The sequence below is a fragment of the Lithobates pipiens genome, unplaced genomic scaffold (genome assembly GCF_037356315.1).
Source record: "Lithobates pipiens isolate NorthernLeopardFrog02 unplaced genomic scaffold, aLitPip1_a1.2 Scaffold_13, whole genome shotgun sequence".
NCBI classification, from domain to species: domain Eukaryota; kingdom Metazoa; phylum Chordata; class Amphibia; order Anura; family Ranidae; genus Lithobates; species Lithobates pipiens.
Window position 1 is genome coordinate 501,695,584 of NW_027507718.1, and position 26,725 is coordinate 501,722,308.

Genomic DNA, 26,725 nt, shown 5'->3' on the forward strand with positions numbered 1-26,725 from the left:
TAGGCTATCTAAGAATTTTAATGTTGGTTGACTAGTAATAATAATTAATAAATATAATTATTACTAGTGTCATACAACATTAGAATTCTACTATAGCTTGTAGGCAGAACATTCGATCGGAAATGTACGATTGCGGCGTCGTACAGTTTAGCTGCTCCGTCGAATCTTCTTAGAACATTTCACTGACACCGTAAGCCTTCAATGACAAATTTAACCTTAATTATTTTGGATTTTCAGACGAATGCATTTTTTAACAAAACTAAATAAAAACGAATTTGGGGAGTAACTAAATAAATTTATTTTTCAGGCGAAAACGAAATTCCGAAACAAAATATTTCAGTGTGCACATGTCTATTGAATACCCCTTAAACCACTTGAGCCCTGGAAGATTTTATCCCCTTCACGACCAGGTGTTTTTTTGCAGTTTGGCACTACGCTAATTTTAACTGATGATTGTGTGGTCATGCAACGCTGTACCCAAACAAAATATATATCGTTATTTTCCCACAAATAAAGCTTTCTTTTGGTATTTGATCACCACAGTTAATTTTTTTTGGTTTTATTTTTTGCGATATAAACAAGTAAAGACCCCCAAATTAAATAAAAAAAAAAAATCTAATTTCTGCTGTAAAAAATATATGCAATAAAAAAAATAAAAATGTAATTTCTTCATAAATTTTGTCCAAAATGTATTGTGCTACATGTCTTTGGTGAACCCCCCCCCCCCCAAAAAAAAACGATAGTATAGATACTGGAATTTTAAATTTTATTTTATACTACTAATGGTAGTGATCAGCAACCTATAATGGGACTGCAATAGGGCCTCATCTGCCACGAACATTAAAAAAAATAAAAAAATTGAGCTTCGAGGGTCATAGCATGGCGACCCCAAATTTGGAGGGGGGGGGGGTATGTAGCCAGAGGTATGAGGTTCCTTGCGCAGTCTGTCAGAAGCTAAACACAGAACGGCCTCTTTAAATACAAGCTGGCACACTCTGTTTGCCGCAGACTGAGAGGATGAGCACTGAGCTCAATGGACAGCTTGGAGCCTTGGACCAATGGTAAAGTACCTTTGGTCCTAGCTGTCCAATAAAAATGTTACAGTGGAGGCACGCCTCTCATTGCAGTGTCATAATAGGGGGCATGTGTCTAAAAGAAAAATGCTCCCTTCCAGTCCAGCCCTCTTAACTACAAGGAAATACATGGGTTTATGGGTGTAAGATTTACCCACAATCCCATGTTTTTCTCACACAGTTAAGAGGGAGAATGAGAATCTGCTGCTGCTGAAAAGGTACAAGTTAAATCATATATTATTATGCTCTATGTTATAATATAATAGTTTGTTAATTATCTATTTACTGTGAAATTACTGGTTGGAATTTATAACGTCAAGCTTCAGTAATTTGTCCGTTAAGCCACCTGCTTGAGTACAGATTTTCAAAATATTGTAAATTACCTTAAAAACAATTTATAATAATTATTTGTATATTACTTACTTATGGTAATTAACCCCTTGCCATCCAGGCCCATTCTGAGACTTCTCTCCTACATGTAAAAATCATAATTCTTTTGCTAGAAAATTACTCAGAACCCCCAAACATTATATGTATTGTTTTAGCAGATACCCTATGGGATAAAATGGTGGTTGTTGCAACTTTTTATGTCACACTGTATTTGCGCAACAATTTTTTTAAACGCTTTTTTTTGGAAAAAAACAGTTTCATGAATAATAAAAAAAAAACAACGCTGACATTAGCCCGATGTTTTTGTATAATGTGAAAGATGATGTTATGCCGGGTAAATAGATACCTAACATCTCTCACTTTAAAATTGAGCACACTTGTGGAATGGCACCAAACTTCAGTACTTATAAATCTCCATAGGAGACGCTTTACATTTTTCTACAGGTTACATGTTTAGAGTTACAGAGGAGGTCTAGTACTAGAATTATTGCTCTTGCTCTAATGATTGTAGTGTATGTAAGATTTATGTATCTGGCTCAGAAACTAGCCAGTGCCTCACGAGCCACTGACCTCACCGCACGTCCCTGACCTACAGGTATGTGTTTGTGCCTGTACAAGCCAACCTGTGCTATCAACAGACGAAAAACAAGCTCTGGACTGCCGCACTCTTCAGAAGACCACTTTCTTTTATTGGAAAATCACATCACAGCTCAACAAACACAGCGAACAAGGAAAAATTGCTGATGTTTCGCACTAGCTGTAGTGCTTATTCATAGCCACACATTAAATGTACTATAGGGGGTTGGCAAGCAGTTAAGGTGCTTTTTTTTGGTACTCTTTAAGGGTATAAAGGGCTTTAACTTTTTCACTGACAGAGCCAGTTTTGCTTTTTTTTTTGCACACGTTTAGAAAAACATTTAAGCCCACGTACACACGGTCGGAGATTTTGCCAACCAAATCCATCGGATTTTGCCCGTCGGATTTAGCCCAACGGATTGTGTCCGAAACTGTTGCATACACACGGTCGGGCCAAGTTGGTGAAAAATCAGATCTTTCAGAACGTGATGACGTAATTTAGTTACGATGGAACTACATTCAGGCTAGTAGCCAATAGCTTTGATGTAGGAATTTGATCTGAGCATGCGTGGCACTTGGTCCAATGAAAATGCTCTACACATGATCGGATTAGGTCCGTCCGGCCCAGTTGGTCGGGAAATATTTCCAACATGTTGGAAAATTGGGTCAGACGGAGATTCGGACGGAATCAGTCCGATGCATACCACACACAGTCGGATTATCTGACGACACGGTCCGATAAGACTCATTCCGACAGATTCTCCGACCGTGTGTACAAGGGCTTAGAACTGAAGATTAGGTAAAATTCCCAAACATTTTCTATTTTCTGAAAGCAGACATCCTGGAGAGTAAAATGGTTGTGGTTCCAATTTTTTTAGGTCAGGTGATATTTGCACAACAGTATATCAAGTGCTAAGTTTCAGTAAAAATACATTTAAGTTAATCTTAGGTCACAAAAATTTAATATATTACACGATTTTTAGGTAAATTATAAAAGGACCCTTAACTGCTTGCCGACTGCCGACTGTCAATTGACGGGCAGGCGGCGCAGCTCTCGTTGTGGGAGGGCGTCATATGACGCCCTCTCCTTTTTGGCCCAACAGGGGGCGCGCACAGCCACCGTGTCACTGGGGTCCCGCAATTTTTCGGTAACACAGCAGGACCGTGGATCTTTGTATGTAAACACACAGATCCACAGTCCTGTCAGAGGTGAGGAGACCGATGGTGTGTTCTCAGTACAGAGAAACACCGATCAGTCTCCTCCCCTTGTGAATCCCCTCCCTCTACAGTTAGAATCACTCCCAGGGAACATATTAACCCCTTGATCACCACTTAGTGTTAACCCCTTCCCTGCCAGTCACATTTCTACAGTAATCAATGCCTTTTTATAGCACGGATCGCTGTATAAATGTGAATGGTCCCAAAAATGGGTCAAAAGTGTCCGATATGTCTGCCACAATGTCGCAGTCACAATAAAAATCGCAGATCACCTCCATTACTAGTAAAAAAAATAATATCAAAAATTCTATAAATCTATCCTTTATTTTGTAGGCGCCATAACTTTTGCGCAAACCGATCAATATATACGCTTATTGCGTTTTTTTTTACCAAAAATATGTAGAATACGTAGCAGCCTAAACTGAGGAAAATTTTTTTTTTTTATTGGATATTTATTATAGCAAAAAAAGTAAAAAATATAGTTTTTTTTCAAACTTGTCACTCTTCTTTTGTTTATAGCGCAAAAGATAAAAAACGCAGAGGTGATCAAATAGCAGCAAAAGAAAGCTCTATTTGTGGGGACAAAATGATAACTTTCTAAATTGTGTTTAAAGGAGCAAAACCTATTCATATCCAAGATGAGTCACCTTCATATAAACGAGCATTCAGCGACACGTCTTCTTCTATATGAGCCATCTAAACCTTTACCATGGCCTTCTTCTTTTAATTCATGTACAAATATCAGTTAATTCTCACTTTAATCTTTGATTTCACTACAAACAGGTTATTAAATAGTCCGGTTAATAATCCAACATGAACTCGCCTATTTTTTTTTTTCCTTTTTTTTTTAATTACACATTATGAATGTGGCTACCACTCCTTTAGATCTCTAAGTAACTATCTGCCTCAGCTTCAATTAGCTGGCAAATTGGTGTTCATTTCAGTATGCTAATTAGTAGCTTGGAGAATTTTAAATAACCTCTATTTATTAAACAGTCTAATATTTCTTAATGCCTATATTAAACCGGAGCCAAGGGTTACAAAACTGATTACGGTAAGACATGCAGAGTGTTTGCCTTTAAGAAATTATAGCACAGAGAAATGTAATGCAGCAAGACTTTCATTAGAAAAAGGCAAACCCCTTTGGAACTGATATTAGAGTGATGGGTGAACACTCTTTAGCTGAAATCGGGTTTGGCCCTTATTTACTAGAGCTTAGGCATGTAGGTTGGCACATTGATCAAGCACAGACAATCAATCCAGTGGTTGCCACTGCACACATATCAGAGAAAAATGGCGCCCAGGTGCTCAACAAAGCAAATCCAGTAAAACCTTGGTTTGAGAGTAACTTGGTTTGAGAGCGTGCTTCAAGTCAAGCAAAATTTTTAAAATACATTTTGACTTGATACACAAGTACCGTTATGTCACAACTGAGTATAAAACAGAAAAGAGACCATCTTCAGCACCGCCATTGACATCATCCACGCTGCGCTCCATGAGCGCTTCAAGCCTTGCTTTCAGATTGCTCTACTGCAGCACAGTGTTACCGGTCACGATTGCAGACTTACAAGTGGTAAGAGTCGACGGTGCAAAGGATGGTCTATGTGAACCTCTTTACCCCGGATGCCTGCATACTTAGATGTGCCTCTTTTAATCATCAACCATGTGAGTTGCTAAATGTTGTACCTTCATTAAATGTAACCATATTGCTACACTTAGAGGCGCCTCTCTTCTCTTTTATAGTCTGTAGCTCCTGCTGGATTTTTCGTCTAATCCCCTTGTGGAAGCTTCCATTTGTGTATGGAGATTTTATGCTTACACAACCTATCACATTGCTATAATCTTTTTTATATGGACAATAAACTGAAGGACCTATGAATAAATGGCTGTGGAACAAAGCATTTGAGTTTCCATTATTTCTTATGGGGAAATTTGCTTTGATAAACAAGTGCTTTGGATTACAAGCATGTTTCTGGAATATATATAATCCGAAAGGTAAGGTTGCACTCACAAGGCTTGAATGGTAAACACTCAGTAATAACCTTTCTTTCTATATGTATACTAATATATACACAAGGCACTATATTGTCAAACATTTTGGGATACCTGCCTTTACATGCACTTTTTAATTTCATGGCATCCCAGTCTTAGTCTGTAAGGTTCAATATTGAGTTGACCCACCCTTTGCATCTATAACAGCTTCAGCTCTTCTGGGAAGGCTGTCCACGAGGTTTAGGAGGGTGTCTATGGGAATGTTTGGCCATTCTTACAGAAGCACATTTGTGAGGTCAGACACTGATGTTGGATGAGAAGGCCTGGCTCGCTGTCTCCGCTCTAATTCATCCCAAAGGTGTTCTATCAGGTTGAGGTCTGGACTCCGCCCCAAACTCGCTCATCCATGTCTTTAGGGACCTTGCTTTCATAGTTTATTACTAACTATGAGAGCAATCATCAGTGCCTTCACAGTTCATTGGGAATTAAAAGCCATCTGTGGCAACAGTAGTTCATTCATTCACAGAACTCTGAAAATGAATGACGCGGCCATGTGGGAGGAGCCCTGCAGGGCCAGACTGTTTTCAAATTGTGACAGCGTGTGCAGGAAGAAGGTTGGGGTGCGAGGTGGTGGACGCTGAACATGTCACATGTTACCCCTCAAATATGGGTGTAACATGTTTAGAAAGGTAAGCCTATCCTTTAAATAAAGTAAAGACATAGCCACTTCATGTTTTCAGAAAAATTGACTTTAAAATGTAGCCAAAACAATTTTTTTGTTTTGGGTACAATGTTGAAAGATTAAAACTTTGAGATTTTTGTAGCGTTGACATGCTTGTTTATTAATGTGTGTTTCCATGTAATAATCAAAAGTCTATGGACGTTTCTATGGCTTAGTATTTGGCGCCATCTTGCGAGCAGCCAAATACTTGTACTGAACTTAAATGTTTACTGCTTTGAAGACAGCACTAAAGACATATACAGGAAGTGACTGTTGTTTTGATCAGAAGGTTGACCCTTTTACCCAGGAGGCTTAATGACCTACCCATGAACACTTTCTCTAGCAGTGCATGCTGGGTAGGACATAAAAGGACCCTGAGCGGCCATTTTAGTTCTCTTGGGATCGCATGGCAAGCCTGTGAGGATCTGTGTGAAAGCCCTCCCGGGAGACAGGGCCCACAGCAATTTGCGGAGCACAACCTCGCTTGTTTGTGCGAGTGACCTGATGGTGCCAGAAAGACAGTGACCTGATTGGAGAGATCCGGAGACATTTGTTTGAGCAGCGGAGGACCGTGCTCACCCAGCGAAGCGAAACAGAGCGACGGGGCCAGCTGATGGAGAAGCAAAGCTGCAGTCACCGGACCAAAGCTACTACACGGAGCTCCGATCCAGTTGGTGAGCGGGTTATGGTCCACAGTTTGTTACTTTCACATGCAGTTAGACTCATACACAGGCCTCACTGGGATTTGTAGTTCCATGGAGGAGGAGCAGAGCAACTGACACTGAGCAGGCTTGAGGCCTACCTACTCTGACATCCCAAGCCTTGTAGTATAAGTACTGAAGTTATACCAGGAGCACCTTTACCTCAACTTAACTTACTTTAACCTGTGGATTACAAATCACAAGGAATTACTTTAGCTAGCGAAGACAAGAAGACCAAAGACCAAGACTTTAAGTGAGATCTCACGCATAGCTTAAAAAGTAAAAAGTAAGCTCCCGGGTATTTATCTATATGTATATTGTTTGATATTGTTCATATTGAATCCCATTGTACTGTCGTCCTATGTTGGGATGGCAGCACAATTACTATAATCACCTCTTTGAATATTTTCACAGTAAAATACACTGTTGTTTAAGCATCCAGTTGTGTGGCATACTGTTTTCTCTCAGCAGGTGGAGCCAGTGGATCCTGAGGTTATAATACAGGTACATTGCATTGTGTTGTATTGTACTGTATTGTATTGCACCACAGCTGTGTCAAAGGGATAGAGAGCTAAGTTAGTGGGGTGTTATTACCAGAGTGCAGGCCCAAATCAAACCAGCTGCTCCTTCGGGAGTCAGTGCTATACTTTGAAAAAATAACTACTTGCTTACCTATGGATTTTCCACCTTTGGCTTTTTAATGAAAATGAAACTCCAGACACACAGCTAAATTGAAATAGACCTACAGTATCTCACAAAAGTAAGTACACCCCTCACATTTTTGTAAATAGTTTCTTCTATCTTTTCACATGACAACACTGCAGAAATGACACTTTGCTACAATGTAAAGTAGTGAGTGTACAGCTTGTATAACAGTGTACATTTTCTGTTCCCTCAAAATAACTCTGTTGCTAGGGGGTGCCTCGTAATCTGTCTCTTTCTCTCCAAGGCGCCTGATGTCATTTCCCTCCCAAGGGCAACAAAAGTGAGTACACCTCTAAGTGAAAATGTCCAAAATTGAGCCCAAAGTGTCAATAATTTGTGTGGCCACCATTATTTGCTAGCACTGCTTTATTTTTCAAATCTTTTATTTATTTCAAGAGACATGAAAACACAAAATACATCATCAAGTATAGGAAAGATGAGGAATGACAACAAGTCAAGTGTGTCGAGCTAACATTGCCCGCCAAAAATAGCATTTCAAGGTACAGGTATATGTGACGTGAAGGACTTATCAATCATTCTTACCAGACACATTAAACCTATTCCAGTGTCAAAGCGTGAGCCATTGTTTCTATGTGCTTAAGTGTCTATTCCTTCAGGTTATAGCCTGTTGCCATGGGTGTCCCTGTGCTTCCCGTCTCAGGTTTTTCCAAATTTAATTAACCAGAGATATAGCGTATCTCTATAGAGAAATAACAAAAGAGAAGGAAGGGGAAAGAAAGGAAACAGATGGGAAGAGGGTAGTAGAGAGGGTTGGGGGGTGCCCCAGCATTATGGAGGAGGAGAGGAGGTAGGGGGGTGGGGGTGATGGTAGGGTGGGGAGGTGTTGGGGAATTGGTGGTGAATGCGCATTACTGATATCTCTATTCAATCAGGTAGGGTCTGTAGAGCTCCACAGCGATCCGCTGTGTGACGCTATGGAGTTAGATTAGCCTGCCATGTCTCTTTCAAACAAGGCCCTTCCCTCATCAGAAAAGATGAACATATTCCAAAGTGTCCAAATCTTGGTGTATCATTAATTTTGGTGGCATGCTTTGAGGATGAGATCCTTCATTTCCTTGATTTCCTCTACTTTTTCAAGCCATAGGCCTATGGATGGAGTTTGTGTGGATTTCCAGCATAAAGAAATGCATGCCTTGGCTGCGTAAAAAAGATGGCGGAGAATTAAATTTTTATAGGTTTTGCTCCGAATGTTAGATGCACGGAGCAAGAGGAAGGCCGGGTCGTTCAGAAATGGAGGTTTCGTAAATTTTTGTGCTACTTGTTGAGTTGTCTTACAGAACTGTTATAATTTTGGACAAGACCAGAAGATGTTTATGACTGCCCCCCTGTCTTCATGGCATCTCCAGCAACTGTCTGATGAGGAGGGAAAGATCTTTTGCAATTTTGCGCGAGTGTTGTACCTTCTGGGTGTACTCACTTTTGTTGCCAGCGGTTTGGACATTGATGGCTGTATGTTGATTATTTTGAGGGGACAGCAAATTTGCACTGTTATACAAGCTGTACACTCACTACTGTACATTGTAGCAAAGTGTCATTTCTTCAGTGTTGTCAAATGAATATAATAAAATATTTACAAAAATGTGAGGGGTGTATTTACTTTTGTTAGATACTGTATGTTAACGGTTTTGGCTGCCACAGGATTTGTAAATGTGTATGGCTCAGTCCTGTGATTTACTAACCACTTTGCACAACCAGGTTACACATTTCCTGATTCAGCAATTCAGCTTCCTGAACAACTGATCAGCACTTAGGATGAGCAGAGTGGTTTTGCATTCCTCAAATTCTCCCTATCATTAGTGCCAAAATGTCATTAACATTAACCAAGTTTTGCCATGCAGATTGCTTGAGTGAAATTTGCTTAAAAAAGAAAAAGTAGGGTTTTGTTGTCTTACATGGTAATCAATGGCTTTGTTTAAAATGAAAGCTGTCAAGGACATCTGCCAGTGGTGGAACTACCGCCATAGCGACTCACGCGGCCGCTATGGGGCCCGCAGCCGAGTGGGGCCCGTGAGAAGGATGAGGAATGCATACTGCGGGGGGTGAGCACTGCCCGCACCGTCACTCAGCCAGGGGAAGTGAGAAGAGGAAGAGGCAATCTGTCTATGAGCAGAGGTCCACTGTAATTGTAATAGCTTTTATTAGAATTTTCTGTGTTCCCGCCCACACAGTCCAGGGGAACGCATTGGACCGGTGTTCTGTCTATCAAAGGCGCCAGGCCAAGAGGGGGGCTATGTGACGGTGAGCCCTGGTTACACGGGAAATTCAAATGAAAGCTATTACAGCTCTCTGCTTGTACGGACAGCTTGCCTCTTCCTCTCCTCACTTCCCCTAGACCGTGTGGGCGGTGCTCGCCCCCCCACTCTTAGGCAGCTCCACGTTCCCCAACAGCCATTTGAGGGCTGCAGTATGCATTCCTCATCCGCCCCAGTAGTTCCGCCACAGGCTCGCCTCTTTCTCTGCACAGGTGAGGCTGCATTGTGCACGGGTCATGCTGCATTGGGCACAGGTGAGCCTGCATTGGGCACAGGTGGGCACAGGTGAGACGGTATTGGGCACAGGCAGGCCACACTGGGCACAGGTGAGGCTGCAATGGACACTGGACATGCTGCATTTGGCACAGGCAGGCCATGCTGCATTGGACACAGGCAGGTCATGCTACATTGGGCACAGTTCATGCTGCATTGGGCACAGGTTAGGCTGTATTGGGCACAGATGGGCACAGGTGAGACTGTATTGGGCACAAGCGGGCATAGGTGCCCATGACCAACAAACATGACCAACAAGCCAGAAACTGCTGTATGCAGTTTAAAATAACTGGATTTATAATATTGGCTGTTATCTGTGGGGTTGACTGGAAAGTGCAAAATCTGGTGCAGCTCTGCAAGGAAACCAATCAGCTTCCAGTTTTTTTCTTATCAAAGCTTAATTGGACAAGCTGAATTTAGAAGCTGATTGGCTACCATGCACAGCTGCACCAGATTTTGCACTCTTAAGTTAAATCAACCCCAGTGTTGCAAATAGGGATGAGCTTTGTGTTCGAGTCGAACATACGTTAGACTCGAACATTGGCTGTTCGTCCGTTCGGCGAAGTCCGAACATTTTGGTCCGTTCGCGCCAAATTCGTGTGGCGCTCACGGCCCACAATGCACTGTGATAGCGCAGTGCATTGCTGGTTCACGATTGGCCAAGCATGCACTGTGACCCCGCATGCTTGGCCAATCGCAGCGCCAGCAGCGAGGAGAGCCATGATTGGCCACAGGCAGGATGCCTGTGGCCAATCATAGCTCAGGCTGTGTAGTGCACACCCCACACTATATAAGGCCGCCAGCGCGGCGGCCTTGTGTAGTGTGTTGGCGTCTGAAGCAGTGGGTGTTCTGTATACCTTCAACACAGTACACACCGATCGTTTTCGGCCGATTTTCGATCTTGCTGTTGTGTAGTGGTAGGAAGTGGAAGGAAGTGAGAGAGACACCAGGAAGGACACTGGAACGCACCGCTTGTTGCTCTATACACCGCTGTATATGTTTACTCCTTAATGTGAGTACCCTGACATTTTAATTTAATAAAACTGGTTTCATCTAAATACTACACTATGGATTACCATCTCTGTATTTTGTGAGGTATACCCACCCTAAGGCCATAGAACTGGAGCGATATATACATCATTATTCTAATAAGGCTGTAACCTCACAGCCGTGAGGTAAGGGCACATCCTTTCACTCATTGGATGAAAGAAAGAAAAAGCCACTGCACTTATATGTTTGCACGTATCACTGGAGCTTGAAACAAAGAACTCTTATTTTGTCAGAACATTGCACGCTTATATTATTTTTTGAATATTTCATATATACTACTAGCACTTTATCCCTTTTTCATTTATTTCACTTGCAATGGTCACATTTATTATTGCTGCTAGCATCATTTGCACAATGTAATGCACTGCATGGAATACCAGCTCATGTTTCATATACAATTTTTTTAAAATTTTTACTGGATCTATTGAGATTTGTTTTTATTTTTCACACTCACCTGGCATGCTATATTGTATTGTGCTTATTCTCACCTAAGTGATTGCATATAGATTTCTGTTATTTGGACATTTACCTTGGATTGTCACTTTATTTATACACTCACTTGGCATGCTATACTGCAGTTTTGCACAGTTTTTTTGATTATTATTAGAGTGTATGCATTTATTATTCGTATGCTTAGGTATTTTACCTATGATTGTTATTATTACTTTTATACCAAGCTCATTACGCACTCTATAAGTTTAAAGGCACTTTTCACATTTAGTCACTATCCATATCTCTAGCTTTTTTCTATTATCTTATCACCTGAAGCTCCCTCGCCCCCTTGTCTATTTCCCCTCCATCCCCCCTTTTTTCTTTCCCCCCCCCCCTCCCTTATCCCCCCCCCTTCCACCCCATCCTCTCTTACACTACGCAACACTAAAATCTATAATTTACATAAATTCACGGAGTAGGTAAAGCTCTTTCCTAGTGTTTGCAGCAGTTACCCATTTTTTTGTTTGGTTGGTTGGCGCAGAGGTATTCTATACATCAATTATTTGCAACATATGTCTCAAGCGTATCTCACGTGGCCAAAACATCAGCCGCTTGGGCACCACATGCTTGACCAGACATATGTTGACCTGCCATGCAGCTCGTTGGCAAGCGTACCTCAAAGACCCACACCAAAGAACAAAGCGGACCTCTCCTTGCTCCTCATCAGCTGGCATCTCCAACCCCACTAGACCTTCAGTCCTCTCTGAAACCTGCTCTGAGAGGAATGAAGGTGTAGAATTAGGTGTGTCACAGCCAAGTGCTTCCGGGAACTCTGCTAGCGGTACACCCACGTCCGATTATAGCAGGCAAATGTCCCTGCCCCAGCTGCTGGACCGGCGAAAGAAGTTCACTCCCAGCCATCCACATGCCCAGCGGTTGAATGCTAGCTTGGCTAAATTGCTAGCACTTCAACTGCTGCCTTTTCAGTTGGTAGACTCGGCCCCCTTCCGTGAGTTTGTACAATGTGCGGTTCCTCAGTGGCAGGTCCCCAAACGCCACTTTTTCTCACGGAAGGCGATTCCGGCTCTCTACCGGCATGTGGAAGGCAATGTCCTTGCCTCGCTGGACAGGGCGGTCAGCGGTAAGGTGCATATTACCGCTGACTCATGGTCCAGCAGGCATGGACAGGGACGTTACCTGTCTTTCACGGCCCATTGGGTCACTCTTCTGGCAGCTGGGAAGGATGCAGGACAAGGTGCAGTAGTGTTGGAGGTTGTTCCGCCACCACGCCTCCAAAATGCTACTATTGGTTGTGACACACCTCTCTCCTCCACCCCCTCCTCTTCTTCTTCCTCCATGGCCTCTTCCAGTGCTCTGTCCTCAGAACCAGCGGTGCTCCGTAGGCGTTCCAGGGGCTACGCAAGTACGCAGGCAAAACGATGCCATGCCGTGCTTGCGCTGGTTTGTTTGGGGGACAGGAGCCACACTGGGGCGGATGTTTTGTCAGCTCTGCAGGGGCAGGCCGAGAGGTGGTTGACGCCACGCCAGCTTAAGCCAGGAATGGTGGTTTGCGACAATGGCACCAACCTCCTCTCCGCCCTCCGACAGGGACAACTGACCCATGTGCCCTGTGTAGCTCACGTTCTTAACCTGGTGGTGCAGCGGTTCTTGGGCAGGTACCCCGGCTTACAGGATGTCCTGAAGCAGGCCAGGAAAGTCTGTGTGCATTTCCGCTGATCATTTAATGCCTGTGCTCGGCTGGCTGAGCTCCAAAAGGAGTTGAACCTGCCCAAGAACCGCCTTATATGTGACATGCCCACCAGATGGAACTCAACATTGGCCATGCTGCAGCGGCTGCACACGCAGCAGAGGGCCATCAATGAGTACCTGTGCGACTACGGCACCAGGACAGGGTCAGGGGAGCTCGGTTTTTTCTCACCACGCCAGTGGGGCATGATCAGGGATGCATGCACTGTCCTGTCACCGTTTGAGAAGGCCACAAGGATGGTGAGCAGTGACAGTGCATGCATCAGTGACACTGTACCTCTTGTCCACCTCTTGGAGCATACGCTGCGTGGAATAATGGACAGGACACTTGAGGCAGAACAGAGGCAGGAAGAGGAGGACTTCCTTGCCTCTCAAGGCCCCCTTTATCCAGACAGTGTTCCTGCTGTGCCACCCATCACACAGGAAGAGGATGAGGAGGAGGAAGAGGAGGAGGAGGATGATTGTGTCAGCATGGAGGTGGAGGCTGGCACTCAGCATCAGCATCAGCAGCAGCAGCAGCAGTCTTGTAGGGATGATTCACAGTCCCAAGAAACACGTGGACTTGTACGTGGCTGGGAGGAGGTAGCTGCGGATCATGTTGTCCTTAGTGACCCAGAGGACTCCGGACCGAATGCCTCAGCTAACCTACGCTGCATGGCCTCCCTGATCTTGCAAAGCCTGCGGAAGGATCCTCGTATTCTTCGGATCAAGGAGAGGGCCACTCTCCTTGATCCACGGTACAAGGGTAAGGTTGCCGACCTTATCTTGCCGTCGCAGAGGGAGCAGAGGATGAGACATCTCCGGGAGGCCTTGCAGAAAGGTCTGTGCAACGCGTTCCCAGAGACTGGGAGGTTACAAACTCCTGGTCCTGGACAACGTGTTGCTGAGGCATCGGTCAGAAGGAACGGTGGAGAAGGTGGCCGTCTGACTGATGCTTTCAGACAATTTTTTAGTCCGCAGCCCCAAGGTATGAGCGGTTCCAGCACCCATCGCCAGCGTCTGATTTACATGGTGCAGGAATACCTAGGGGCAAGGTCAGACTTGGACACCTTTCCCACTGAAAATCCTCTGGCTTACTGGGTCTTGAGGATGGATCACTGGCCAGAGCTTGCACAGTATGCAATTGAGCTACTGGCCTGTCCTGCATCCAGCGTTCTTTCGGAACGCACCTTCAGTGCTGCTGGTGGCTTTGTTACCGATCACAGGGTGCGCCTGTCCACCGAATCAGTTGATCGACTGACCTTCATCAAGATGAATCAGTCTTGGATCACCCACAGCTACCAAGCACCTGAAGCTGATGTAACAGAATAATTTTTTTTGAAATATCACATCCCTTCAAGACTGCCTATGCTGATGCTGAGTGACTGTCCTGTTATGTTGATTGTCTATCCTCTTCCTCCTCCGCTGATATGTTGGAAGAACATTTCTGGTTCTGGTTGATGCCATCAGCCCAATTTTTCTGCCCCTGTTTAACAGGGGCGTTTAAGTACAATTTTTGATGCAATGCTTTGCTGCAGGGCTAATTCCTGCAATAAAACTAGAGTATATGGCAGAGGTTGCAGTGTGGTGGCACCAGCACCAGTGCCTAAGGCCCAATTTTTCTGCCCCTGTTTAACAGGGGCGTTTAAGTACAATTTTTGATGCAATGCTTTGCAGCAGGGCTAATTCCTGCAATAAAACTAGAGTATATGGAAGAGGTTGCAGTGTGGTGGCACCAGCAGCAGTGCCTAAGGCCAAATTTTTCTGCCCCTGTTTAACAGGGGCGTTTAAGTACAATTTTTGATGCAATGCTTTGCAGCAGGGCTAATTCCTGCAATAAAACTAGAGTATATGGCAGAGGTTGCAGTGTGGTGGCACCAGCACCAGTGCCTAAGGCCCAATTTTTCTGCCCCTGTTTAACAGGGGCGTTTAATTACAATTTTTGATGCAATGCTTTGCAGCAGGGCTAATTCCTGCAATAAAACTAGAGTATATGGCAGAGGTTGCAGTGTGGTGGCACCAGCACCAGTGCCTAAGGCCCAATTTTTCTGCCCCTGTTTAACAGGGGCGTTTAAGTACAATTTTTGATGCAATGCTTTGCAGCAGGGCTAATTTCTGCAATAAAACTAGAGTATATGGAAGAGGTTGCAGTGTGGTGGCACCAGCAGCAGTGCCTAAGGCCAAATTTTTCTGCCCCTGTTTAACAGGGGCGTTTAAGTACAATTTTTGATGCAATGCTTTGCAGCAGGGCTAATTCCTGCAATAAAACTAGAGTATATGGAAGAGGTTGCAGTGTGGTTGCACCAGCAGCAGTGCCTAAGGCCAAATTTTTCTGCCCCTGTTTAACAGGGGCGTTTAATTACAATTTTTGATGCAATGCTTTGCAGCAGGGCTAATTCCTGCAATAAAACTAGAGTATATGGAAGAGGTTGCAGTGTGGTGGCACCAGCAGCAGTGCCTAAGGCCAAATTTTTCTGCCCCTGTTTAACAGGGACATGTAATTACAATTCTTGATATAATATTTCACAGGAGGGCCCCTTCCTGTGCCCACCCAGAGTAACGGTGAGGACTTATAGTGTTGTGGCACCAGCACCACAACCACCAAAGGTCAATTTTTCTACCACTGTTCAACAATGGCATGTAATTACAATTCTTGATATAATCGTTCACAGCAGGGCGCTCCAGTGCCCACCAAGAGTCACTTCCAATTTACAAACATCTCCTACTTGCAAACGGAAGGAGACAACAGCAAGTGAGATGAAAAAAGATGGACGACAAAACAAATTATACAGGGGTGATAACCCTTCCCTATGTTTTCCAAAAAGCTTAAAAATAGTTTTTTTGACTGGAGCTACACTTTAAAAATGTACCAGTTGAAAATTACAAACAGACTCAACTTAACACAACAAACCTACACAGTCCCTGTCTTGTTTGCACCGCCTGTATACTGCTGTTCTGAGTATATAGGGCCTGGGGGCCACACGCATTTCCTTTTTTTAATATGGGTACAGGGTTCCCCTTAATATGCGTACAAGACCCAAATAGGCTGGTAATGGGCAGGGAGGGCTACCCATGCCATTTTTCTCAATGATTTTCAACCATATTGCAGGAACCAGATATAACATTAAAACCGCAAGCAGTTTTAAATGGTGTTATTTCCGTTTAATGTCATTTTGTGCAGGGACTGTTCTAAACACGGGAAACACGTGTCACTTCACAGGCATACTACAGACACCCCCCAGGCACCATATTTAAAGGAATATTTCACTTTTTTTTCACTTTAATCGTCATTAAAATCAGTGCTCCCGCCAAAACGGACATTTTTTAAAACATTTTAGGCATTGACCCATGTCCCCTGGGGCAGGAGACAGGTCCCCAAATCCTTTTTAGGACAGTATCTTGCATATTAGCCGTTAAAATTAGCACTTTTAATTTCGAACGTTCGAGTCCCATAGACTTCAATGGGGTTCTAAAGTTTGTTCGAATTTGGGGTCCGTTCGAAAGTTCTGGTGCGAACCGAACCGGGGGGTGTTCGGCTCATCCCTAGTTGCAAACCAGTGGTTCTGAATGTACAATTAGCAAGGTGTATGTAAAGAAATGATTGGAGTGGCTCTTCCCACTATCCTGAAATTAGTATCTATCCCCTATTTTTTGAGATATGTGATGGGATAAGACATATGTATACAGTACCTTCTGTTAAAAAAATAAATAAAAATATGAAAATAATTTTGCTAACCCTAAGCCTGTATAAAACTCACTGTGACCTTAAAAATCACCACTATGTTAATGTCTCCTTCTCTATAAAAGCAAGTTTGTAGGCAGGTTGCCTACAGAACGTTAGGAAGTGAGGTTGTAATCTGCAGTTACTTCACAAGGGTGACTTACTTAGTGGGTTTTGAACTCTGAACAAAAATTATGTAGGTCTGCTGTACCTTGCAGTCCACTGAAGACAACAGGGAACCAGAGGACAGCCAGGACATGGAACATGTCAATTATGGACTATCACCTTTAGAGGTCAGCCTTGGGCAGCCAAACGGTTGTAGCTGTATTACTTTCACATGCTTGTGAGTAGTTTTTTTTTTTTTAATAAACCTATCTAACGATATTGCACGAGGCCTCTCTTTTTTACTCCTTTTAGATTTTCACATGACCACAGTCCTCACCTGGTCCCGGGCATTGATGAGCACGTGTATGGCAAAAGGTACCCCCATGTGCGGGGTGGGTGGCCCCGCCCACAAGCTGACCCAGGAAATAATGCCCGAAAGCAGTGATTTTTGTGTGCTTTGCAAAAATAGCTGACCAACATTACAAATTCTTTGTTGTCCAATTGTTTCCCTGAAGCTCAGCTTTAGGCAAAATCAATATTTATATCAGTCATTCTCAAACTTTTTTGCCCCAGAGGAATCTATGAAATCATTTTAAGTTCTCGGGAAATCCCAGTAAAAACAACTTAATTGGTGGTCTGTGGAAAAAATGCCCCTTACATTGGTGAGCCGTAGGGATGAGCTCAGTGTTCGACTCGAACATCGGCCGTTCGCACCAAATTCGTGTGGCACGAATGGCCCACAATGCACTACGCCATCGCAGTGCATTGCTGGCTCATGTTTGGCCAAGCATGTACTGTGACCCCACATGTTTGGCCAATCACAGCACCGGCAGTGAGGAGAGCCATAATTGGCCACAGGCAGGATGCCTGTGGCCAATTATAGCTCAGGAGGTTTAGTACACGCCCCACACTATATAAGGTTGCCAGCGCGGCGGCCTTGTGTAGTGTGTTCTGGCATGCAGGGAAGGAGCTAGATAGGCAGGGACAGTGTGTTCTTTTCTCAGGCATCTTAAAGTTAAAGTGGTGTTGTGTGCCTCCAGCACAGTATACACCTGTATCACCCTTTATTGCTGGTGTTCTATAATAAAGGCATCTGCAGGAGTTAGTGGGTGTTGTGTGCCTCCAGCATAATATACACCTGTATCTACCCTTTATTGCTGGTGTTCTCTAATACAGGCATCTGCAGGAGTTAGTGGGTGTTGTGTGCCTCCAGCATAGCACAGTATACACCTGTATCTACCCTTTATTGCTGGTGTTCTCTAATACAGGCATCTGCAGGAGTTAAAGTGGGTGGTGTGTGCCTCCAGCACAGTATACACCTGAAGATACCCCTTATTGCTGGTGTTGTCTGTTGCATATCTTGCATACTAGGCTTTAAAATTAGCACTTTTGATTTCGAACGTTCGAGTCCCATAGACTTTAATAGAGTTCTAAAGTTCGTACGAATTTTAGGTCCGTTCGAAGGTTCTGTTGAGAACCGAACCGGGGGGTGTTCGGCTCATCCCTAGTGAGCCATGGTAAGAATGCTCCTTACATTGTTGAGCAGTGGTAAGAATGCCCTTTACATTGGTGGGAAGTGGTAAGCATGACCTACTAGTGGTAGTTAAAATGCTAGCAAAAAAGATCATTGCTGACGTGCTGCTGGCTCTGCCAGGTTCCATTGGACCAAGAACTATGAAGGCACTGTCAAATATGGGAAGCCAATCAGCCAAAGCTCAAGGAACCCCTAGCAACCCCTGAAGAAACCCTAGAGTTTCATGGAACCCTAGTTGAATTTTATTTATTTTTTTGATTAAACAAATTGCACTTGAGGACACACCTGTCAATATACCCCCAAAAAATATGCTCTTTTGTACTTTGCTATGTATGTGTAAAAATACTTCAAACTGCAGGACAAAGGTAAAAATGTAAAATGAGGAATTGAAAGATATCTTCCTTTGTAAGCTTGTATCTGTGATTGAAAACAAAACACATTCCACATTTTTCTTTCCTACGAATAAAACAATTCCAGCTAATAAACACTGATGAGTAATTTGTCACTAGCTGACACATTTCCAAATGTATTATTTGTTTTTCAACTCAGCTACAACATTTCAGAAATATAATTGGCCTGATTACACAATGTTAAGTCTCTTGTGAATGTGATGGTGCAATAATATAATTCATCTTCAAAAATGATGCCAAATAAAGTGTTATCTGTGGAACAGAATGAAGGTCGGAAGCCATCCAGGAAGCCAGGTTAAGTTAGAAGAAAATACCGTATCTGGCTAGAATTTGTGGGAGTTTATGGATTTTTTGCCCTTTTTCAGGTTTAGTTTTTCACAGAGAACAGAAATGAAACATACAAGTTGAAATATATGATGACGTTTTGTAGTGAACTTCCTGTCGTCAATGCCAGATTTTATATTTCCAAATGATTAATCAGAATACTCAATCTAGTCTTCAAGGGATATATGTAGACAGCTTTCAGCTTTATTTTTGGATAGAAACAGGGCAGAATTTCAATTATGTAGGTACCCACAGGCTGCTTTTTAATGGCCACAGATATTTGTGGCTGTGCATTACTATGTAACTACAATAATGATGATAAGTGTATAATAATCTCTTTTCTTCCCTGAAAATAAAAAATGGGAACATTTATAAAAAAGGAGATTTTTCTAAGTAGCATACATCGGCAAGCCAGAATGGAAGGGAAACATGTTTTTTGAAAGTATCTTTAGAAAAATCGGTGCAATTTTAATTTATGAGATTACCAAGATATAGAGAGTGATGAATGAGTAGAGGACGAGAGTCAGTTATACAGAGGCATTCATAGAGCAGTTTGGACTTTTGGAAGTGGAAAGATGCTATGATGTTTATCTATCATTCCATGGGCCTCAGCATACCAAAGGTTAGAAAGGAGATGGTTTGATGGTATCACTACCTCTTGCATTGATAAGATGGTTTGATGGTCTCACTACCTCTGGTATTGAGAAGATGGTTTCATGGTCTCACTATTTCCAGTGTTTAGAAGATGGTTTAATGATCTCACTACCTCTTGATGGTATCACTACCCCAATAGTGAAAATATGGCTTGATCTTCATCTGGTCCCTCCATGGGCTTCACAATATCAAAAAGAGAGAAGATGGCTTGATAGTCTCACTACCTCTGGTAGTGAAAAATAGGAATGAGATCAATGTTAGGTCTGAAAACAAGTTCGGAATGAACTTTGGCTCTTCAGGCGTTTGACTGAACACCCAAGCGCTTACCCATTCAATAGGACTCATTCACAGGCAGATTAGGATACCCCCCTAGCTATGCTATTTAAAGTGGAGTTCTGCTTAAAAAATACAAATAAAAGTCAGCAGCTACAAATATTGCAGCTGCTGACTTTTCTTTTCAAAAATTTTATTGGTAACAGTCAGATCACAGTTATAGACAGTTCAGTTCAAATTTGAGCAAATACAATTAGCAGAATGCATCTTGGTACAACAGTATAGCCAGAACATGTTGGGGAAGGGGGTACAGAGATTGGTCAAGCTAGCTTAGATTACACATTCTTTCACACAAAAAGGCTAGCTATTGGGACTACTCCATAAGGAGGTGATCTCGGTACCCACTGAACAATTTGTACTAACAAACCACGTTACCAGTGGTAAACCATGAATAAAGAGGAAGAATTACGGAGGAGGGAAGGGAGGAAAGTAGAAAGAGGAAAAGGATGAGAAATGAAAAGGATAGTCAACAGAAAGGTGGTCAGGTAGCTCACATGGGCCTAGGTCATGTATTGTCAGTTTTGCTGAAGGTCAGGGTGGGATTAAGGCTCTAAGATATGTTTGTCAAAGTCAGGCGGCAGGAAGTGATCTATCCATGGGCGCCATAATTTGAGGTGCTGGGGAATCCTGTCTAAGATCGTTGCTTCTATTTTTCCATGTATCATAGCCTGGGTGATCCTATTTTTCACTTCAGCCATGTTTAGAGTCGATGTCTTCCAGGCCTTAGCTATCATTTGCTTGGCCGCTGTGGTAAGTTGAAGGAGAAGGCGCAGTTGTGCTCTGGTGAAATCCTGTAGGATAAAGTTTAAAAAGGCAAAAGAAGGGTTTGGGTCTAGGTTTTCTCAGAACAGTGTGGAGGCCATTTGGAATGTTGTCGCCCAGAAGCGTTGCACAATCAGACATGTCCACCAAATGTGTGCATGGGTGCCTCTTTCACTGCAACCTCGGAAGCAATTTGCGAATAGTTGGGTAGGAATTTAGCGATTCTGGCCGGAACCAGGTACCACCGCATGAGAACTTTATAATTTGCTGCTGATGTGACAACATTTTGAGGTGAGTTTTTAGTGTTAGTCCATATGGTCACCCAGTCCTCTACATCTAGTTCAATTGCTAGATCTTTGCTGCTGACTTTTAATAATCGGACACTTACCTGTCCCAGGGGGAATGAAGCCCCGCTCATCTCCCCCTCCTCTCTGCGGCACCGGCATTGTAACTGTGGACGCCCAGTTGTGGTTTCACAGCCAGGCACCCACTGCTGCATGCCGTGTTTGGCCGGGCAATCATCTGGGACCTGTGACGTGTCCCAGATGATTGCCGAGAGGGGGGGGGAGAGGTGATCTCCCTTCCAGTGCTGCAGTGCTCCAAGAGGAAGTGGGAGCTGGAACCCTCTAAAAAGAGGGTATACCCTCCCCCCCAAAAAAATGACGTGCCAAATGTTACTTAAAGTGGAAGTTCCATTTTTGTGTGGAACTCTGGTTTAACCACTTGATCCCAGGAAGGTTTTACTCCCTTCATGACCATAGCATTCTTTGCTATTCAGCATTGTGCTACCTTAACTGGCAACTGCACAGTCATAGAACACTGTACTCAAATACATCTTATATAATTTGATTCACACAAATAGAGCTTTATTTTGGTAGTTTTTGATTACCAATGTTTTATTTTAATTTTTTTAATTTTATATTTTATATAAATGAAAAAAAACAACAACAATATTTTCTACTTTCTGTTAAAAAACATATCCAATAAAATCAAATGGGCCAAAATGTATTCTGCTACATGTTTTTGGTAAAAAAAAAAGTGTAGTACATGAATAATAACTGGTTTACATTAAAGTTAGAGCATCTGCAAACAATGCCTTGAAAAAGTATTCATAACCCTTGAAATTTTCCAAATTTTTTCATGTTACTAACTAAAAATCTAAATGTATTTTATTGGGATTTTATGCGATACACCAACACAAAAGCAAATTCATGCGTTAGAATGGCCCAGTCAAAGTCCAGACCTAAATCCAATTGAGAATCTGTGGCAAGACTTGAAAATTGCTGTTCACAGACACTCTCCATCCAATCTGACAGAGCTTTAGCTATTTTGCAAAGAAGAATGGGTAAAAATGTCACTCTCTAGATATGCAAAGCTGGTAGAGACATCCCCAAAAAGTCTTGCAGCTGTAATTGCAGCGAAAGGTGGTTCTACAAAGTATTGACTCAGCGGGGGCTGAATACAAATGCATGCCACACTTTTCACATATTATTTGTAAAAAATGTTTTCCTTCCGCTACACAATTATGTGCCACTTTGTGTTGGTCTATCGCATAAAATCCCAATAAAAGACATTTACGCTTTTGGTTGTAAAATGACAAAATGTGTTTATTTTATTTTTTATTTTTGTATACATTTTGCATTTCTGCATTTAATTTAAAGTGCACCAAACACAACATTTCATTCAATAAAGTGTATCTAATTTGATTTTAGGTAATAAGCCCCCCATCATGCCTGGGAGGCCAACAAGGAGAGGCAGATGTTCTCATGCCACTATGGGGGGCCAGCAGTGTCTGTGTCGACAGGCAAAGGTGGACATGGTCTGTGCTCAGGCAGGGCACTTTTTTTTCTGTTTAGTGATGTTGCCTGTGTTATCCAGCCAGGACATGTAGAGGAGGTGGTAGACTGGCTTACTAAACCATCCTCACCCTCCTTATCCTCTATCACCCAAGCAGAGACTAATGCACAGTCCATCACTCTGCCAAACGGCTTATTCTGCCTCCTTATCCACAGATACTCCTGCCACAGCCCCAGCATCATGCAGTCAGCTGAATTATTTGAACATCACGTCAGCCACTTGCTTCTTGATGATGAACAGGCATTACTTGATTTTGATGTTGGAATGAGTGTACTATAAATTTGGCTTCTTCACATAAGGCATGCTTATTGTGGTTCAAACATTTGTTATTTCCATCCAAAGTCTGCCAAAGAGACACCAGAATTTATCCAAAAGATCTCTAATCTTGTCCCGAGTGACTGTCTCCTCAAGCCGTTGTTTACAAAATAAAGAAAACTTGCAGAGAAAATCAATTTAAATGTCATTTTTTTCTTTATATTTGTCAGTTTTGCTGCAGCAGGTTCTATACATGAAACAGATGTGCCACTTTACAGGCAAGCTAAAGGGAACCCCCAGGCACTATGTTTAACCACTTGACCACTGGGCACTTAAACCCCCTTAATAACCAGACCAATTTTCAGCTTTCGGTGCTCTCACATTTTGAATGACAATTACTCAGTCATGCAACACTGTACCTATATGACATTTTTGTCCTTTTTTTTCACACAAATAGAGCTTTCTTTTGGTGGTATTTAATCACTGCTGGGTTTTTTATTTTTTGTGCTATAAAAGAAAAAAGACCAAAAATTCTGTAAAAAAAAAAACAAATTTTTCTTTGTTTCTGTTATAAAATTTAGCAAAGTAGTACATTTTATTCCTAAATTTTGTCCAAAATTTATACTACTACATATCTTTGGTAAAAATAAGTACAAATTGGTGGATATTATTTGGTCTTTGTGAAAGTTATAGCGTCCACAAGCTATGGTGCCAATATCTGAAAATTGATCACACCTGATGTACTGACGGCCTATCTAAATTCTTGAGACCCTAACATGCCAGAAAAGTACAAATACCCCCCAAATGACCCCTTTTTGGAAAGAAGACATTCCAAGGTATTTAGTAAGAGACATGGTAAGTTTTTTGAAGTTTTCATTTTTGCAGACAATTCTTTGCAAAATCAAGATTTTTTTTTTCCTTTTTTTTCCCACAAAATTGTCATATTATCAGGTTATTTCTCACACACAGCATATGCATACCACAAATTACACCCCAAAACACATTCTGCTATTACTCCCAAGTACGGCGATACCACATGTGTGAGACTTTTACACAGTGTGGCCACATACAGAGGCCCAACATGCAGGGAGCGCCATCAGGCGTTCTGGAGCACCCAGGCCAAGTCTGACATTTCTCTCCTACATGTAAAAATCATCATTTATTTGCTAGAAAATTACATAGAACCCCAAAACATTATATATGTTTTTAGCAAAGACCCTAGAGAATACAATGGTGGTCGTTGCAATTTTTTATCTCGTACGGTATTTGCTCGGCAATTTTTTTCAAACGCTTTTTTTTGGGGAAAATAATAATAATGTGAAAGATGAAGTTACACCGAGTAAATAGATACCCAACATGTCACCCTTCAAAATTGCGCACACTCGTGGAATGGCGCCAAACTTCGCTACTTAAAAATCCCCATAGGCGAGGCTTTAAAAATGTTTTGCTGGTTACATGTTTTGAGTTACAGAGGAGGTCTAGGGCCAAAATTATTGCTCTCGCTCTAACATTTACAGCGATACCTCACGTGTGTGCTTTGAACACCTTTTTCATATGTGGGTGGAACTTACGTATGCGTTCGCTTCTGCATGAAAGCACACAGGGACAGGGGCGCTTTACATTTTTTATTTTTTATTGTTCATTTTACTTTATTTATTTTAGGTTGACACTTTTTTCGCCCAAAATATTTTTTTTATCACTTTTATTCCTATTACAAGGAATGTAAACATCCCTTGTAATAGGAATATGACATGACAGGTCCTCTTTACAGTGAGATATGGGGTCAATAAGACCCCACATCTCACCTCTAGACTGGTAAGCCTGAAATTAAAAAAATAAAAATAAAAAATGATTCAGGCTTCGATCGTAGCGGTGAATCAGTAGAAGCGCCGGAGGGCGGCGGGAGGGGGGATGTCCCCTCTCGCCTCCCGTAAGACCGAACAGCCGCTATGATCATTCTTATGGTGTAGGGAATTGCCGGCCGAAAAAGCTGATATCTGAATGATGCCTGTAGCTGAATTGGTTAAAATGCATTTTTTTTTATACAATATTTACATTTTTTTTTAATACAATATTTATCCAATATTTATTTGTCCATTTATACAATATTTCTAACACATAGCATGTACATACCAAAAATTACACCCCAATATAGATTCTCCTACACCTCCTGAGTATGGAGATACCATATGTGTGAGACTTCCACAGCCTGGCCACATACAGGGGCCGAGTACAGGCTAGCATGGCGGAGCATGGCCGAGCATGGCTGGGTATCACAGAGTATTGCAGGGTATTGCAGGGTATCACTGAGTATGGCTGAGCATGGCCAAGTATGGCTGGGTATTGCAGAGTATTGCTGGGTATTGCAGGGTATCACCGAGTATGGCTGGGTATTGCAGAGTATGGCTGGGTATTGCTGGGTATGGCAGGGTATTGCTGGGTATGGCAGTTATGGCATAGTATTGGCAGGGTATTGCAGGGTATTGCAGAGTATTGCTGGGTATTGCAGAGTATTTCTGGGTATTGCAGAGTATTACAGAGTATTGGCAGGGTATTGCAGGGTATTGCAGAGTATTGCTGGGTATTGCAGGGTATCACCGAGTATGGCAGGGTATTGCAGGGTATCACCGAGTATGGCTGGGTATTGCAGAGTATGGCTGGGTACTGCTGGGTATGGCAGTTATTGCAGAGTATTGGCAGGGTATTGCAGAGTATTGCTGGGTATTGCAGAGTATTGCTGGGTATTGCAGAGTATTGCTGGGTATTGCAGAGTATTGGCAGAGTATTACAGAGTATTGCTGGGTATTGCAGAGTATTGCTGGGTATTGCAGAGTATTGCTGGGTATTGCAGAGTATTGGCAGAGTATTACAGAGTATTGCTGGGTATTGCAGAGTATTGCTGGGTATTGCAGAGTATTGCTGGGTATTGCAGAGTATTGGCAGGGTATTGCAGAGTATTGCTGGGTATTGCAGAGTATTGCTGGGTATTGCAGAGTATTGGCAGGGTATTGCAGAGTATTGCTGGGTATTGCAGAGTATTGGCAGGGTATTGCAGAATATTGCTGGGTATTGCAGAGTATTGGCAGGGCATTGCAGAGTATTGGCAGGGTATTGCAGGGTTATTGGCAGGGTATTGCAGAGTATTGGCAGGGTATTGCATGGCATTGCTGGGTATTGCAGAGTGTTGGCATGGCATTGCTGGGTATTGCAGAGTATTGGCAGGGCATTTCTGGGTATTGCAGAGTATTGGCAGGGCATTGCTGGGTATTGCAGAATATTGGCAGGGCATTACTGTGTATTGCAGAGTATTGGCAGGGCATTGCTGGGTATTGCAGAGTATTGCTGGGTATTGCAGAGTATTGGCAGGGTATTGCAGGGTTAATTGTCAGTGAACAGCATTGTGGGCACTACAGAGATAGCCTACAGTGCTGCTGCCACCGATCTTTCCCCTCTCACTCTGTACCGAGTGGTACAGAGAGGGGAGGGAGGAACCGGCATCATGACATGACGCCGGTTTGTTTACAAGTGATCACTCCGTCATTTGACGGAGCGATCATGTGGTAAACGGCCACGATGAGTGTGATCCGCTGTGGTCGTGACCTGGCAGTCACGGATGCTCT